The sequence below is a fragment of the Ischnura elegans genome, chromosome 12 (assembly GCF_921293095.1).
Source record: "Ischnura elegans chromosome 12, ioIscEleg1.1, whole genome shotgun sequence".
NCBI lineage: Eukaryota > Metazoa > Arthropoda > Insecta > Odonata > Coenagrionidae > Ischnura > Ischnura elegans.
In genome coordinates, this window is record NC_060257.1 from 30,926,314 (window position 1) to 30,945,118 (window position 18,805).

General features: G+C 37.2%; 1 protein-coding gene across 2 annotated transcripts in view; it reads left to right on the forward strand.

The window, feature by feature from the left end:
- Positions 1-18,805, forward strand: part of LOC124168937 — a 92,986-nt gene that overhangs the window by 17,414 nt on the left and 56,767 nt on the right. For both annotated transcript variants that reach the window (XM_046547351.1, XM_046547350.1), the window contains exon 2: positions 12,353-12,448. The gene's annotated coding sequence lies outside the window, so the exon portion shown is untranslated. The remainder of the gene's footprint in view (positions 1-12,352; positions 12,449-18,805) is intronic.

Below are 18,805 nucleotides of genomic sequence, written 5' to 3' on the forward strand. Positions count from 1 at the left end.
CATGACTAATGGAGTGGAAACCGTGGCGCGTGCAGCTAAAAACGTGCCATGCGTGAGCGTGAAGTGCGGGCTTACATTATAGTGTGTGAACGGATATTGATTTTTTTATTGACGTTTAACTTAGGAGGAGTTCAGCTTGACGGAAACACTTAAAGATATCTCTCTAATGTGTCTATTGTTACAGTAGAAGAGATAAGTTCATCATGAATTCAGATATTTCGAAAACCTATCATACGTGGCCACTACCCTCCGATAGTAGAAAGACTTCAGAGGAACAATTTGAGTCATTATATCAAATCTAGAATTCCATTACGAAGTATTTTTGTCAACTTTTGGGTGAGTGAATTATTTTACACTCTAACATATCTATATTCTGCATTGTAAAGTGATGCCATTAGGTCGCTATTTAGGTCGCGGGAGGATTTAAATGTTAGCCATAGGTGATATATAGGTGGAGAAGGGAGGCCTAGCTACGTTGTTCGGTAACATTCTTACAGCCAGGAGAGCGATTAAGGCATGAGGATACCTCATTGAGGAAACTGATAAATTCGAAGGAATATGGTACTTAATGCGAGAAAACTTTAATCACGTACTCACATGAGTATTAGGATATTATTGATATTGTTCGTTTCAAAATGTATCTAACCGAAGGATTTCATTGAATTATTTTGTCAATACTATAAAATTTTTAGAAGGATTGGAAAATTTTCCGAACTCCTGACAAAATCTATTGAAGCGATGGAATTTTAAAATTGTTATTCAGTGGAAACCCTTTGTTATCTTACTATTATTTATATTCTGATGGCTATCTCGATAGGAATTTTAGTAGTAGTTCGTTTAGTATCGTGGGAATACGTATTTAAGCGAAGCTAAGATGTTAAGTAATTTTGCCTGTGAGGCTCACTGGGTATGATTCATTAAGGAAAGAGAGAATACTGTATTGCCATGAAATACAATGGCAATTACTATCACGTAGGGGGTAATCAAATTATATTTAAACTACTCTTTGCCTTTAGTGTATATAGAAGTTAGTCCATTGAGCTGTGCCACATAACTTTATGTATTCAAGTGTTTCGAGGTTGAAGGTTTTCGTAATATATGAGTCGATATTCATGAGCCGATAGTCATGAAACTAGTTGTCAGCAGCAAATAAGGTAGATGGAATATTTTGCTGTGCCAGCCGTTCTTAACCTTACTGAGGCTCACGTGTAATCCAACGAGATGATTGGAATTTGGAGATGATAAAATGCACCAAGAATTCACAACAATTGAAGGCTTATCTTTATTGGCGAAGTGTGAGCAATGCATCTTTTCTATGCGACGAGGTTAATCCCGACACGTGTAAGCATATCTTATCGTGGCTACGTCCTTGTTTACACGCACACTATATTGGTGTAGCCTTCCTGTTTATTTTTGTGAGAACGGATCCTTGAGATCTATCTTATTTTGACCCCGCTAATCGTTTGGTAATTTTTTTCGTCTTTGCTTTGATAACATTTGCAATATTGGCTGTTTTATTTCGAGTGAATTTTATGTTTTATAGCACGTACTCTCGGCTTGAAGTTTCCATCGCGGGTGGCTATAAGGATGACAAAGCCGCTTTCAATAAATATTGTGACCTGAGGAAATATATAAAAGCTGACATATAACCTCTTCAGGATGTATACAAAAAAGCGCTCATCGCCTTCCGGGAAGGCGTAAGTTGAAACTGCTAAGTCGGAGATCACGTGATCGATGAGATGGCTTTGATTGGCTGACTACCACGATAGTGATTTTTTTCTTGTTGCAATTTTGTTTGGAATTTTTTTCCGTTCGAATTCGTATTCTATTCGAACGCTCACGGAGGTGGTTAAATAACGAGTTTGTAATAAAATATACGTTTGAGTATTGACTTAGCTGTATCTTGGTAACAATTTTTTATGTGAAGTAACTGTCGTTGTAGTAACTCTTTCTTTATAAATTGTAGTTGAACATGATTGTACTAACTGGTTAAAAATTCTAAACAGTAGGAGAAAAGTAAGTTTACCTAAGCCGACTTACATTTTATCAGTGTTTAACACTTACCATGTTGAGCTTAGTAATGTAGATCTGTGCCCCAGTATTGTGAATTTTCAATAATTTTCTGTTATTTCTGACCAATCAACCTTGGATGCGATGAATAGGTGTTTGGTACCACCTTATAGAATGAATTTTGCTTTTTTTATTTCATTTGTTTATTTAGAGGTTTATCACTTCGTTAAAAAATGGCTAAGTATGGGTTTTCACAAGACAGATGGTGTAATATTACGCCCATAGCACGCAAAGAGTTAAGCCATATTTTGTCACACAAAATCGATGCCTTTGTTGGTGAACTCTCATGATCAAAGGGGTATTTGATTATGCTCTCACCTCATCCTCCGACTACCTTTCGTGTCTGAAAACGATACTGCCCGTTTTTCGTTCATTGATCCGGCTATTCCTCTAGCAAGCTGCCCGCTCCCGGCTCCACGAAGTAGAGACCTGCCGAAACATGTAAAATCGGCTGCGACCTCTATCTGTATGCATTGTGGCTGTCTTTTGGTGTTACGTTATGTGATTAAATTAAGATGTGAAGTCTGATTTAAAGATACGAAAAAGGGCCTACATATTTACTATCTCGAAGATTGAGAGAAGCACGGACTGTCGTTCGGCAAATGAAGATTCATATCTTTTTAGAATTGTCCAGTTAGGAGCTCAACACCCATTATATGTACCCATTATCCTCTATATTATTTCTACTGTATAGATACCTTTTTCTCAACTTATACGCAACCAAACTCTACAAATGAGGTACCAAAATGCACAGAATTTATCAGAGAACATGCGACGGCATATCTTACTTCCTAAATATTGCTATTGTTTCCTAAAATTAGTTTTTAAAAATTAAGGAAATAATAATCGATTAAAAAAAATCGATTCCGGCAAGATTGTTCTCATCCCAAGAATAAAGTTAACGCCGTCGGATCCCACCATGCCTTTTAATTTGACTCGCAGACAATTTCCCATTAAGGTTTCCTATGCGATGACTATTAACAAGGCTCAGGGTCAGACTTTGCGAAGAGCTGGCTTATTCCTGCCTGACCCTGTATTCTCTCATGACCTACTTTATGTAGCATTCTCTAGGGCAAGATATTTTCAAAATATTTTTGTAAATATTAAGGAAAACGGTAAACAAGTATTAACAGAGGATAGTGTAATTACTTCCAATGTTGTGTTTAAAGAGGTCCTCTGACCTCAATTTGTACATGAAAATTCCAATTAAACTTGTACATAAGACCCTGCCTTTTTTTCTACATTTTAAAATCAGAAACGCGCCTATCCCTCTGTGGACCTGCATTGAAAAGAGCGGGGGAAGCCCGCTGGGAGCGGGCGCATCACGCTCGTATTATACTATACATACACCCATTGTATTATGTTTTCACCTAAACTCTAGTGGATAAAAATATCCGTTAAAAAATATGAATCTTTTGGACTGGGATTCTTAAATGAGTCTTTCAATCATTGTTCGTTGAGTAATAGTGATGATACTAATAGGGAAAAGGCCAGGAATTCCTCGGAATAATAAACGTATTAGTTTCAGTACATGCTTGACGAGAACCAAAATTAAATATTTCCCACTCCCATAGACAGACCCCTCTAAATCCTCTTGCGACTACTGCCCACAAATTTCCCCTATCTTGCTTTCGAAACTTTTATACTCTTGATTTTCAGCTGAAAGAGACATTCAGGGAATTCTGCTGACGACTGGTGGTGCCAAACTAAGACCTTAAAGGTGTAAAATCCTTGCCCTGTACACGTAGATTGACTTACAGGTAAACTTGAAGGCGTTTCTGGTGATTCGCCATGTACCTTTTCGAAAGGAACACCGGGTTCTGGAGCACACGGTGGCCGACGTATAGACCGAATTATAGAGGTTCTTCTTCAATGCCCACTGAGAGAAACGTGGGCCTCCATGTTCTGCAGTATCGGGTGTTCGGGTATGTGCCGAAATATCACAGTCTCATGTTTATTGACTTTTGAAAGTATATTTTTTGGTGGAACTTCGCGTGCATTTATTCATGGGATGCTCTATATTCATGGGGTATGAATGAAGAGCCGACGACCCTTAAGGGTGGTGTTTGAAACCTTTTGCCTTTTTCCTGCTAATTAATTGGAAATCTTCCATCAATTTGTATTGACAATGCCTATAAGAATTCATCATAAGCAATAACCGAGTTTTACGTGACCTCGATCCTAAGTATGGCATAACTTGCTGTGCTTACTATGCGTTCGTATGATGAAGTATGAAATTCGTCCAATACCCTGATAATAAATTTGCAATTATCTATCAAAAGGTGAGGACAACGTGAGTATTTGTATTTAAATTTTGGATAATGATTGGAAACTATTCCTGTAAAAAGTGTACAGCTTAGAAAATTTTGCATATGTTTATAAATTTTCCATCCACGTGAGGCTAAGTTAAATTATTTTGCGATACACGCACTGTAAACAAAAATTCACGTTGAACTTCGCATGAGAAGGCTACCTGGTAACGTCTAAGGCTCTCTACTAAGTCTCACTCTCTCCTTGAGATTGAGTGTAACGCGTTAAGTGCCAGGTAAAAGCCTAGTTCCATGTATTCATGATTTTCCGTTTCTCTGGCTGTAATACAGATGTTGGCATTTACTCAAGGACAATATTTCGACCGACATGCATTTTCTTATCTTCATTTTGAGGCTCATTTGATTGCCAGCGGGTGATTAATTATTTATTTCGATATTTAAATATAGGTATTTCTATTTTTCACCTCACTAGCCTCATGTCATCGTCTTACTATCGCATCACTTGGTAATTTGGCTAGCGTCCCGTATATTAATGAGTTTCATGGAAGGTGTAAAGAGCAAAGCTCATTTCATTAATCCGTCAGTGTAGTGAGAATTGTGTTCAGAACTATTTAATCTATTTCAGATTGAATGAAAATATGTTTCTCGGGCTTCCAACCGGTTAAATTTTTGTAATACACCCTTTAAAACTACTTTTTTATCATCATCAGTACGTCTTTTTTAAAAAATTCACCAGGTAGGAATCCAGGGATTGTATTGAGTGGGGAGGGGTGGGAGAGAGAGTATCGTACCATTGCATTAATACAATTAAATCCGAAATTTATCATTGCATTAAAAATTTTCAGCGGGGGCATATTCATTCCTTCTCGGGATCGCCATTGAAAGTCTCTAATTATTTTAGAATTAATTTTGCGAATACAGTAAAGGAGGTTTGGGCTTCATATGTTTTCTAGATTCTTATAGGTACATAAAACCAAACCCATTTATGTTAGGCGTATGGTTTCAACATTTGTAAAATATCAAATTGCCCTAATTTATGTAATTCTAATCATCACCGCTGTTGATTTATGTTTGCAGTAATTTGAAGCGCAGGTCCCCCATGAAAACATTGTTAAGCAATTTATTTATTGTGTTTTATGCTCGTCCAACATATGTATGGTGAACAATCCAAAGGTATTAGTACAAAATTAGAAAAGAAATTGGTCGCAGCCACAGAAGATTAACTATCAAAGTAAAATAATGCTGAAAACGCGAACTAGATAGACTAACTCTTGGCGAGGTAAATTCACGACCATTCAGTAAGAGAACTTCAGGAATATGGACGCTTTTCTTGTTATTTCTCACAAATTTCCAAAAACTACTACACCTTTCTTTGAAAACTTCATGTTTAACTCTTTCCAAGTAATCAATGAAAGCATCTTCTTTGACTTTTATCCTTAAAAGTATTATGTATTCAGGGACGCCGACTTACAAAAAATATTGGGGGGGGGGGCCCAAACCGGGATCTTGCCCCGGGAAATTTTATAAGTAGTGAGTTTTAAGTTTATTAAGCATTTTAGAAGAGTCATGTGATCAACATTAGAGCCCTGATAACTCGAATATCGATATCTGGACACTCCGGGGAAAATCAACAAGCCTGACACATTTTTTCCTCAGACCTGTAACGAATTTTTGAGGGGGCTCGGGCCCCCTCAGGCCCCATGGAGTCGGCGCCACTGTTTATGATTTGTGACCCGGTTTTCTTGAATAATTGTCTCTGCCTATCATTCTTCTTTATTGTTTTAATTTTATCGTAATTATACCACGAAGGATGCTTGTACCTTTATAATACTCGAGGGATACTTGTCTCGTGATATGCCCACTAGCTTCGTCCTCGGACCTTCCTTATCTTTGTTTTATCGAATGGGGGTGGTGGGGTGGGGATGCAATGAGCAGGATTTGCTCCACTTTCCGACTTATCGTCGATTCCAAAGAGCGTCGACGCTCCGCCATTCCTCGTGTAATGGGCGCATCTTCAATTCGATGTTTGCCGCGCGGACAAAGATCGCTCTGTTCTCGAACCCATTCCTTACTCGCCGATGGTATCCGTTTCGAGGAAGAGTTGCGCGATACATTTCCCATTTCCTCGAATTGCTAAGGGTAGGCCTTCGTTCCCTTGCAAATCGTCTGAATGCATAGCTCATGCTGTGATGCCGAGAAGATGTTTGGTGTGCGGAAGATGCATAACTGAATTGGCTGAAAGTAAAGTTTTGAAAGGAAGGGAAGTTCTAAAAGACGTTCAGTGTGCCATAAAAGAAATTTTGAAAAACTGTTATTTATTTTTACTGTAGAAATGTTTGACTGTTTAACAATTAACGAAACATCAGTAGCTATCAATGCAATATAGAGCAGGAAATTATAAAAAAAACGTTCAGTGTGCCATAAAAGGCATTTTGAAAAACTGCTATTTATTTTTACTGAAAAAACGTTTGACTGTGTTACAATTAACAAAACATCGATAGCTATCAATGCAGTATAGAGTAGGAAATAATAAAAAAAAACGTTCAGGGTGTCATAAAAGCCATTTTGAAAAACGGTTATTTATTTTTACTGAAAAAATGTTTTACTGTGTTACAATTAATAAAACATCAATAGCTATCAATGCATTATAGAGCATGAAATTATAAAAAAAAACGTTCAGTGTGTCATAAAAGTCATTTTGAAAAAGTGTTGTTTCTTTTTTCACTGAAAAAATGCTTTACTGCGTTATAATTAACTAAATACAAACAACTATATTTACAATTTAGAACGTTGTTCTATTGAGTAACTATGTTTTTAAACTTATTTTGTGATAAGCTTTAAGTATTGAAATATTGTTACTTCACATTCAGCTAATATTGATAAAATATGAAAGCACAGTTAGTTACTTGTGTTGATACATGTTTCAACTTAATCGAAAAATTCTCATCACGTCCTTTGATGTTGGTTTATTAGTAATATGTGCTAGGTTATGCGAGGTATGAAGTTTTAAAATTCGTTTACCCATTTTCGTAAAGAATATTAATTCGCCGCATGCAGTATCCCCGATTGCGGACCCCTGGGATGATTTAAACCATCGATAATGAAGCTTAAGCATTCAAACCGTTTTGTATTTATTGAAATCGTTAGAACATTATCGAGTTAGTTATTTATCCCGACAGCATTATTTTGTAATCTTACCTACAAGTGGAAGATTTGTCCCAGCCATACTTAGGGAACAACGTGATTATACCTGAAATTACAGCTGATACTCCCACCACGACGAATAACCTGCACAACCTAACAGCGGAAGGTTGTCGACCGTGTCTGGAAAAGTAACATTGGCCGCTAGTTATCATTTCAATAGGACTATTTGGTTTACTTTCGGATTGGAAAAAAGGTGTGAATGGATCTCACCTTCTCAAAATCTCTTACGAAAGCATATGGCACTGCTCAGCACGGTTTTTTAAGAGTCACAATCGACTGTTATCTCTGTATTCTGGTAATTAATTATTTTACTAATGATATCTCAGTAGGTATTCAGAGTACATGTATCAGAATATTTCATTTTGTCATTGAGGTTTGCCTTTTGAATGTAGATAGCAATTATAGTTAGTTTTCATAATATTAAAGAGTATTAAGATATGTATTTCAGGTTCATCATCATCGTAAGATTAGTATGACGCAGCTCTCCTATCGGCTAGCCTTTTCTGAGTGACGTATTTATTTTGTTGTATATCTAACTCAGCCGTCCCTCACCCCTCCTCCCTTCCACCTGTCCTACTACGATTGTTTGTTGGTCATGCAAGTTTTTATAGGATTTTTGATCGGCTGAACGAGGTGAAAAATATTTTTCTAGTATGAAATTCCATTATCTCCCGAAATTTCCGCCCTCAATTTGATAAAAAAATATTGAACTAAGTCGTTCTTTTTCATTTAATTATTTCTTTGAAGCTTCGTATCTCTTCCAACCGCTTGCTGTTTTCCCATCGCACAGAAGCATCCCCTCGTTGTAAGCCAAATTTAGTATTTCCTTTTTTGTTCCTTTCTCTCAACCCCTCACTTCTATAGGGGCATCTATTAATTACGTGAGGCGTTTAGGTCGAACCGATTATCACCCAATCGCACGTGATGAAAGGGCCTGGCAAGTCTCACGTAATTTTTTCCGCAAGAAACAGTGTAAAATTGCGATGTTATAGAAATCTTAAAAGCTAGTATTAACTGATCTTAAATAAAAATAATTAAACGACATTTTTTTAACAAATCCAATCTAATGAAGCATAGATAAACGTATTTACACTGAAAATATGCATTTTGAACAATCTCCCGTGAGATTAGAGGGAGGGGTAGAGTCATATCCCATGAAGGGGGTTCCAAAAGTCCGAAAATCGCCAAAAAACACCTCACGTAAATGGACGCACCCCAATATAACCTACATATTAGTTTGCTGTTGCTAATTTACGTCTTCATTCCGCGTTGCCCAGTACTCCGCATTATACAACCAAGCAGTCCATGATTTTTATGTTATTATCATCATCACTGGTCAACATTCCTATGATTAGTGAGACGTAGCTCTCCACTTAATCCTCCTGCCAGTGAATCTTTTCGTATTTACGTATTTTTTTCTATTTCACAACCTTCTTCAGCTGTCCCATGTATTTTGTTCGAGGCCTTCGTTTTCCGTTCTTGCCATCTACTTGCCCCTCGAAGGTTGCTCCGTCTTATTATCTGTGTTTGAATGATGCGTCTCTTCTCTCGTACTCTTTTTGGACTTCCTCATTACTTACTCGGTCGAACCATTTGATCCTCACCATTCTTCTATAACACCACATTTCGAAGGTCTCTACCCTTTATTTATCCGCTGCTGTCATTTTTCATGCCTCTTATTCCGTAGAGAAGCATATTCTAAATTTAAGTTCTGGTAAATTGTTTCCTCACTTCTCTTTTTAAATTTCCGGCTTACGATTGAAAAATAAAATTGTATTAACATTTAATTATATTTTAGTGAGGAGATGTTTAAGAGACATTAGGAGAGTGCGCGTTAGCTAGATACCGTTATCGAGCTCCTAGAGTTAATCCAGGACCCAGGTTTTTAAATCGAAAATATTATGATCAGTCGTTGTACATTTTATGTTTAAAAGCTAGGAAAAATCAAAATATGACAGTTATTTATCCTTCTATCGCGTTGAAGATTTATCAATATTGAGCCAATCCACGTTTAATCTCTTGGTAATTGCTCTTTATTTCACCACGGACAAATCGTTTACCGATAGAACTCGGTATGCCTATCCAATAAAGTTCATTTCGAAGAATTTAAATTTTGCGATGCGAACGAGTGGCTGATACGATTTATCCGAGGAATTTTGCGATGATATCCGCGAGTCTGAGTTTATTGACCGACTAATTTGTTTTTCTTCTCGGTGAAATGAGCGGGAAAGATCAAGTAGGCCATTGCGTCATGCAGTCACTGGAGCAAATAGAGTTGCAGCTTCTCCTTCGGAATACATGTCGGCTCGAGATTTTTCCTTAGAGCTTTGCGGTTACTAAGGAAGTGTTTCCAGTGAAAGTTTTTTATAATTAGATGAAATAATAATGCGGATCGGAATTAAAATCAAACCCTTAGGCTGGAAATGTTTCTTTCAGTTTCGTTCTCGAGCTACCCAGACACTCCGTCTCTGTGCACTTCTATCAATCGTCGAAAGCAGAGGAAACTTCGGTGTAGACGATGTTTTTGAAAAGCAAAAAAAAAAGAAAAAAGAAAAGTTTGAATTAGATTTTCCCCCTTTGTATTTCGTAATTATCGGTAAACATCAAAATTTATGAGTATAAATCTGCTATCGAGATACCTATTTTTAATTTTTAGAGCGAGATTTGATTTATTATTTTACGTTTTATTAAGTGCGTGATTTAATGCACTAGTTTCAACTCTTGATTTTGTTTACCTTATAAATTACTTGAATTAAAAGTTAATCTTGTAATGTAATTCTCTCCGAACTGTAGAAGTCAACGAAAATCTGGCAGAGGAAAGTAAAGTAAATATGACGGATGCCTTCTTGAGTTTCCGATGTGCCTTCTCAGTAAATATGACGGCTGACCCTCGGGGTAAATACGCACGTATAAGGTGGCTGCGTAGTAACCTAGAGCCGCGGCCAGCATTGAATGTATTATCACTTTGGAAATGGAAAAAGTTTGTTAATGAAATACGAATTAATTGATTTTATACACACCAAGAGTGAAGTTCTGTATGATAAAATATTTTTCTTGCCGGCTAAGCCTAATATTTTTCCATAGCTAACTTCGTCCTGGGTGTATATAACGTGGCACCCGTGGGCGTGACTGCATACTAAGCCACTTGTTTCATGCTGTGCACTAATTGATTTTATTGAAATCGTGATACTTCTGGTGCTTCTTGAGGATAGAATGTAATGGAAATAAACTGTCCACTCAAAAAATATGTATAAAAGCCACCTCTTTCGTCGCAGTCATCCAATCAGACCCATCACGTGATCTCGGATGTTGCCGTTAAAATGTGCGTCCCATGTGCAGAAGCCATAAACGGCTGTTTGTTAGACCCTAATGACCGTATGTTTACTCTGAGGGCTGGTCATGTAGCTTGCCTTTGTTCTTTTCTCACCATAGGCCCTCGCCAGTATCAACAGTATTATCACTTTGATGGGGAAGATGACACACCTGTCCGACAGATTTGGAATAAAGTTTTTCAGCTATATTTGTAAATCGATCGTAAAGCGAATTCCATCGTTTGCTGAATCTGCATTATTTCCGGACGAGTCTATATTTATATACTTACTATAAAACCCACCTCCGATCACTGACTAATTCATGCAAATGTTAGGAGTACGAGGCGAGATACGACATAAAGTTGACCCTTGACTAGAATCCCCCTAGACCCCCCTAGACTAGAATCGATCCCCTCTGAAATCGTCTGAAACTCTTGGAAAAATTGTCGAAACCCTAAATTTTCTATCTAATTTTAATCAAGTCAAGGTTAGATTTCACCGAAAAAAAAACGATCCATAAGAAACAAACGGTAGACAAAAATTGTAAGAACTGGCAGGAGATCTACGATCTAAAGCAAGTAATCAGCCGAAAAATCATCAACGCATGTAAATTTTAATATTTTAAAATTGATTCGTTTACAAATAAGGTGTATATAATGTCATAATTGAACGCCATTGATAAATTATTGAGCGTGTAGAAGCAAATCGGCGAATTTCAAAATTTAATCGCGGAAAATAAACTCGGATCTTATGTGGAATTCATCGAAATTCGAACCCATCGTGAAACGGGGGTCACCACTATTTAAAAAATCACTAATTAAATCACTATTTAACCCATTTGATCACATCCTTAAAGTATAGAGTTATTTCTGTCATCTGCCCTTACGGCCAATATTGGAAAACCTCTCCATCTCTAACCTCTACATTATAGGAAAGAGCGATACTTCAATAAAATCGGCCGTTATTGTGTTATGTTTATTCCGTTAGCATCTCCTCCAGAACTTGATGATGTTTGTCGTGAAAAGCGCGAGGGTTTATTAGTGCAGAAAATTTGATTAACATTAAATTTAGTATTTGGGTTGAAGATGAGGTGTTATATAGTGAATTTTAGCGGGTTCTATGAATTTTTATTATTTTTCCTGTTTCCATGAAAATATTGGCATTACAATAAATTCGTATGGAGTTAGTCATGGCATCAACTTGATCACTGCGCAACCTCGTGAAGCGCCGTTTTTATCGATGTTTTATTCAGGGAAAAATGCCAAGAACGGCTGTAGTTCATCTTAAACCCATATTTTGAACCTGAAATATCACCGTGGAGAATTTATTTTAATTTACTAATTAATCACGTTTTTTACACGTTTAAATATAATAAGATTTGTCCTGAATATGACTTTGATAACCAAAGACCGTTTTAGCTTTTATGCATGTTGTACTCTTTTTTTGTGCATGATGACAGCATTATGTTAATTTGTGCCTGTTTCTTGTAATTTCCAGTGAATCTATCCCGAGTGAAATTATTCGAGTGTCAGTTATACGAATGAAATTTCATGATATTCTTCTACATTGGAGAGAGATCCTGAGGGGTGATGGGTAAGCAAATTACATTTTTTTCAATATTGTTCAACATTTTATTATGCTGCATGCCAAAAAGTTATCTATGCTAATCCTTAATCTTTACTTTAAATCGAAGCAATTTTTAACATTCTCTGGGTTGTATACCTACTCCACTCTACGAAAATATATTTGGCTTGTTCCTCCGTGAATGGAATTCTTTAAAACATTCAAATACCAGGGATAATACTAGATAAGACATTTGGAACTTTTTACGCTTAGGGTTTTTGCTGCAGATCTCAAGTTAGAGTTGACGGATTTTCGAAAAAAAAAATTTCGTTTCACAGTTGACATGTTTCAAATTTTATCATTAGACCTCTTATTAGATCCTAAAATTTTGCCTGCACTTGAGTATTCGTTATGAATATTATTATCCTTCCCGAGCAACGTCGGTTAGCCTGCTAGTCAACAAGTAAAAATTCCATTGATTCCAGCTCTTGTATTTGCGGTTTCACTGAGATAGTATTTATCATAACTTTAATTCTCAGATGATCAATAATTATTCAAAGTCCTTCTCAATTTATTACCAACTACGCTGTCTTCTATCTCTATTAATTATATTAAGTAATTACAGAGGAATATTTGTGCGAGCGTGTGAAAAAAGTGCGTGCGTAGTCAGGGGCGCCGACTTATAAAAAATATTGGGGGGGCCCATATCGGAGGTCTTTCCCCGGGAAGAGGTGAAATTCAAAGTTTGTCGCAGCACCCAAACACTACCATGATTCACACTACTAATTCAGTTAACCTGCTTAACCTTATAATTATTTGTTTCAACACACATTGTTGAATTTATTTAAAAGGTAACTATCGTCAAACATGGGAAATAAAAATTACCAATGTATTTTTGTGATTTCACAAAGCATAACATAACTTAATTATTTTCTTGAATTATTGAGGGGGCTCCGCCCCCCCAAACGAATCTTTGAGGGGGCTCGGGCCCCCTCAGGCCCCATGGAGTCGGCGCCACTGTGCGTAGTACCTTTTTCAAACTTCTAGCTCAATATTATTTCCTTCGCAAGTGTACGGCAAATTTGACGTATTCTGGGCGATATTCTATTGGGTGCGATACTCAGTTGGGTGGGAATCAAAATTTTTCTATTATTCAAATCCGTATTAATACCATTTTGCATACAATGAATCGATGCATTGCAATGAATGGAATTTATGGCTTTAAGTGTCGAAGAGTTGCTGATTCACTATTTTTGATGCAGAATTTCAAATTCAAATTTTATTTTACTTTCAAGATTAAGGATGAACCTTTCAGGTTTGTTAGCAATTAGCGCTTAGCTAACATTTTCATTGAAGAAAAAGCTATTTCATGGTTAAGGGAAAACTTATTTATTGATATCAAAATAAATATCCAAAGGTAGTAATGTAGAGGGAAAATGGCGAAATAGTCATCATACCAGTAAGTAAAATATTAATCGATTTTCACGCTTGTAATTTCGGTGTTATTGTGAATTTACATGACATTATTTTACGGCCCATCCGCTCATGAGTCATTTGAGGTCTTTTTCATTGTATAACTAAATACCCCGAGGGCAGAGGGGGTATTTAGTTAGAGGTTATACACTTTAGGCTCTATCTCCCGAGGCTCCTCAAATATGTGCCTAACATTTCAAATCAATGGTGAGATATGAGAAGTCGTTTCATGCTTTCTATCGACGTTTTAAAGTTGTCTTTTGTTATGGAATCGACTTCTTTGTTTGTCCAAGATATCGAAAAGAATACGTAGGAACGATCTCAACTGTGTAAACACTTGAGAGGCGGATGAATTGTTCCTGTCTACGCCGTGATTTTATGTGATCATTTTGGGAGGAATATAATACTCAGCGTTGAGAGAATATATCGGTCCGTCAATTGACCTATTTTTTTGCAGTTACATGACTATTTTTCATCGAAATCAAGTCGCAATTAAGCACGTATGAAAAGGTGCAGTTTTTGTTGTTGTGTTTTTTTGTGGGCCGCTATTGTCTGTAGACTCGATCGAAGGATAATTGCGCTGAATAGTCTGAAATATGGGCAAACTTCAACATCATAGACACTTCGGTGAAAATAATTTTAACTCATCGATTAAATGTGTGGACCTCTTATCTCTCTAACGTAGTTACTCAGGTTATTACGGCTGCCCCATCTTAGGTTTGTTTTATCAGTGTGTTTATTCCTTAATTGGTTCCACCCGTTCCATCTATCCCCAATGCATTACTCGTTCTAGAGTTTGTGTAAGTAAACTTACTGTGTAAAAACTGAAAATCCCCGTTGACAGTATTGCCATGCGTAAATATTTATACCTCGACGAGTTATTAGCTCAAAAGATAGGTTACTTAAGGCTTAGTTATCAGGCTTGCATCCGAGTGTCTCAGGTGCGTTTTCCAATCGACTCAATATTTTTGGCCATATCCTAAGGCGTCAAATGAACAAAAGCTCTCTCTCTCTCTCAACGAAACATGTGCGATCAAAGATTAATTGGGGAAGATGGCGAATAAAAAATTTTCGGTATTGTGCGCATTGCTGCGGAAATAAACAGGCATCCAATTGTTCTATTTAGTACCTTTTGCAACATTCCTTTTATTAATCGGAGTTATCTTTGATAATTATTGTGTTCTAGACAGAGGTAAATAGTTGTCGCATTTTATTCGAATAAACAAGTCGACTGTTTTTTGTTGCGCTTTTTTTTTTTAATTTTGTCCACGCTGAGTCACCTCTCGTCTTTATTAGCAGGTGAGCATCCATTCATATGATGTCGGTCATTTACTCCAGTTACCTTTTTTGTTACGCATAAGCCGGTCTCGGTGGCGTCGGGGTAAAGTCCCCGGCTGCTAACCTAGAGGTCGCGGGTTCGAATCCCGCCTGGGTGGATTGATCACCATCCAGGGCATGGATGTTTGTGATTGTCAGTCAAGTTAAATTGGAAGAGAGGACAACAATGTCCTAAATTCGCTTGAGAAAATAAGACGAAATAATAATAAGCTGTTGCGTGGTATATGTATTGTTAAACTTAGCCACTGATTCCTAAATTTCCTACTGGGTTTGGAACAAATCTCATCCTCAAAATGAAGCCTTCTTTATAGAGCTTCAATTCTTATGCTCTCAATGGCTGGCAACGCAAACCGTTTTCACATTTAATTTTCGCGGTAATTATCCATGGTTTTAGAGTAGTATTTTTTAGTACATGATTAGTGTGCTTCGGAAGTATACGAGAAAATTTCAATTAGAGTCATTGGGCCTTTAGTCGCCCTCCATTCCTTTTAATTATCTACCTTTTAAGTATAGTAATTACCATAATTGAATTGCGTGTTATGCGTGACTCGGTGGAACAAAGGGAATGAATTCATCCGCAATTAATGTAATCCATATTTAATATGACCAAACCAAATATCAACATAATACAAAAACATTTGAAGTAGGAGTACGTGCGTGTTTATTATCTCATCGGATCAATTCCTTATTTGTCCTGCGTTTCCTGTAATACATTCTAGTTAACAGCCTTCCCGTTTGGAAATATTAGGAGAGACGTCTACTGTATTGCGTGTCATGTCTTTTATTAGTGTGTCGATGCTTTATCAGTGGTGCTTGGGAGGTAGATGTAATTAATTACAGGGCAAAAATTTCTCGGAGGAAAACTATTGCCTTAACCGGAACTCGAACCCGGATCTCCCGAATTCGCTCCCGATCTTCTGCCACTTGAGCAACCGAGGCATCTTAATCCCCTGCAGTTTTGTTGGCTTAGAGGAAAATAACCTCCTCCGTAAACGTGCGCCGCTAGACGGTTATTTCTATGAGTAATCTCTGTTCATCATTAAGGTTAATGCCTATGGCCCGGTCAAATTAGCCTAAAAAATAGGGGTACCCTAGCATACATTCCCAGCGAGCGGGAAATTTACAGGAACGTTAGGAATACTACTCTTAATGAAATCCTGGAAAGTCCCCATCGATCCCGTGTGTGCAAAAAATTTTATTCGAGATCAAACGTCACAAAAATAGGTTTCAGGGTTCCCACTCAACCGTGAAAACCTTAAAACCGTGAATTTTGTCTATCGTGAAAAAAAAAATCCTGGAAAAAGCCGTGAATTTCGTCATAAAACTTTAAAAATATCTCAAACTTGATTGTGGAACTACGATTGACAGATCAAGAGAAAAATCGATCTGTCGATCATGTTTCAAGGCCAGTCTCGCGCAGACACTGTTCACGCATTTATCTCCAAACGTATATTCGAAGCGCAATTATTGATCCGTGTGACGACACATTGATGTTGAGCCTGTGATTGGAAGACCGATAGCCAAAGTTCTAATTAACCCTGGTGAAAAATCAGAGACTTCTTAACTTCCCTGGCACCTTGGTCCCTCTATTTTCCCACTCACAATATTAAGCCGGAGCTGAATTTTGCAAACGATAAGTGACGTCAGGAGAGATAGCACTTTCACTGCTGCGTTAGCATTCACGGCCTCCGTCCGTAGCCACCCTACGCTCCGTCGCGTTTGTTAAATTTTTGGTAGACGTGCGGCCGGTGATTGTTGCGTCATCAATATTTATGCCTAAAATGGCTTATCAAGAGACGGCATTTAGGCCGTGAAAACCTGGAAAAACAGCGAATTTTGTAATTTCGTTAGAGGGGGAACCCTGTTTTTTTTTGCATTCTTTGGCCAAACGGTTGGTTTTACTATAAAAAAAAGTTCCGACCAAAATTGTAGATCAGGAAGTTATCTACAAAATCGTCAGTAATTTTTCCTCTAAAATTTACCATTTCTGAGAAAAAGCCATTCGAAAGTTAGTTGGAGCTGATATTCTCCGTAATATGCTCGACTATGTTGTTGCACTCTCCGAACATTATTGGACAGCTCCAACTAACTTTCGGAAGGCTTTTTCTCAGAAATGGTAAATCTTAAAGGAAAAAGTATTACGCCAATTTTGTGGAGAATTTCCTGATCTACAATTTTGGTATCAGCAATTTTTATTGTAAAACTAACCGTTTTGCCAAAAAAATGAAAAACAAAACATTTTGTGACCTTTGACCTTTGATAAAATTTTTTGCACTCACGGGAACGAAGGGGAATTTTCAGGATTTCATAATAGTGGTTCCTAGCGTTCCTGTAACTTTTAAGCTTGTTGGGAATTAATTCAAGCGTCAATGTCTATTTTGACCAGGCCACTACGCGATTGTCATTCACGCTGGTCGTCTATGTGTATCTCATTGCTGTCGACTGAAACGTCTCTGGTGACCTCCCCTTGTTGACCTTACCAAAGTTAGCTCGCTCACAGGTTCCTGGAAAAAATATTTACTTTGATGTTGGATAATCGATTCCCCTCCTACAACCTTCGGTTCTCATGTTTTTGGCCTATATCGCTCTCCGTTTAGTATATTTGTGCTAGCATTGGCTATTTGAGCAATGCCGCTTTAGTAATCAATTTTTGGTTGGTAGTCGCTTGATAGATCCCGAGTGTTCAATCAATTAAATTGAGAATTTAATTCCTTACAACTCCAAAAAACTCGGCAGTATGAGGAATAAGCCAAATATTGATGTCATGAAGATATTTTCTTCCATCTCCCTTAGAATCGCTGTTTTCATTGTATTAGAAGTCCGTTATCTATAAATCTAAGCGATTACCACAATTTTCCAGTTTTTTTGGCTTCGGTACGAATTGTTGCGCGTCTGTTATTTCTCCAAGGATTGCAATGAAACTTATGACGTGAAATCTTCAGAAACTCGAAATTTGGTTTAGTCCAAAATATTGTTTTTATTGATGCACAAAGGTTAAGAAAAGGCTTCGCTGTTTCACAAAATAAAATATATTTGCGACCGGTTTCGATACGATTCGATGGTTTTTTATTAATTTTTTCTGAAATGATAGTTCTAACTTTTGCAATACAAGTCCTCATTTTATTGTCATTCTTGTTTTGCGGATTTCTCTACCTTTTTACGGCTATTTTCTCGAATTATTTTCTGTTAGAATTTTTCAAAGGCCAATTTCGATTTTGAACCTCATTTAAATTTTTGAATCCTGGTTGTAATGATAAAAATACCTATTTTGAGGGTGATCGGCTTTATGTATATAATATTATGTTAAGCGACTGATAAAAAAAATCAAGATTTCGCAAAAAATTTCGGTATTCCGAGAAATATTACATTTTTCCTATTCATCGTAGTCTCCTGAGCTGTGGCCCGAGTCAATCATTCTTCCATATAAGCTGCTCTTTAATCTATGTAATGCGTTGCCGAATGCTGCGGGCACATTTTTTTGAATGCCTAGCTCTGTTGTTAATAGCTAAGTAACCGTATATTTTTTCCTTTTAATTTCCGCTTAAGTCAATGTGGTGCAGAGCTGAAGGGCAATCC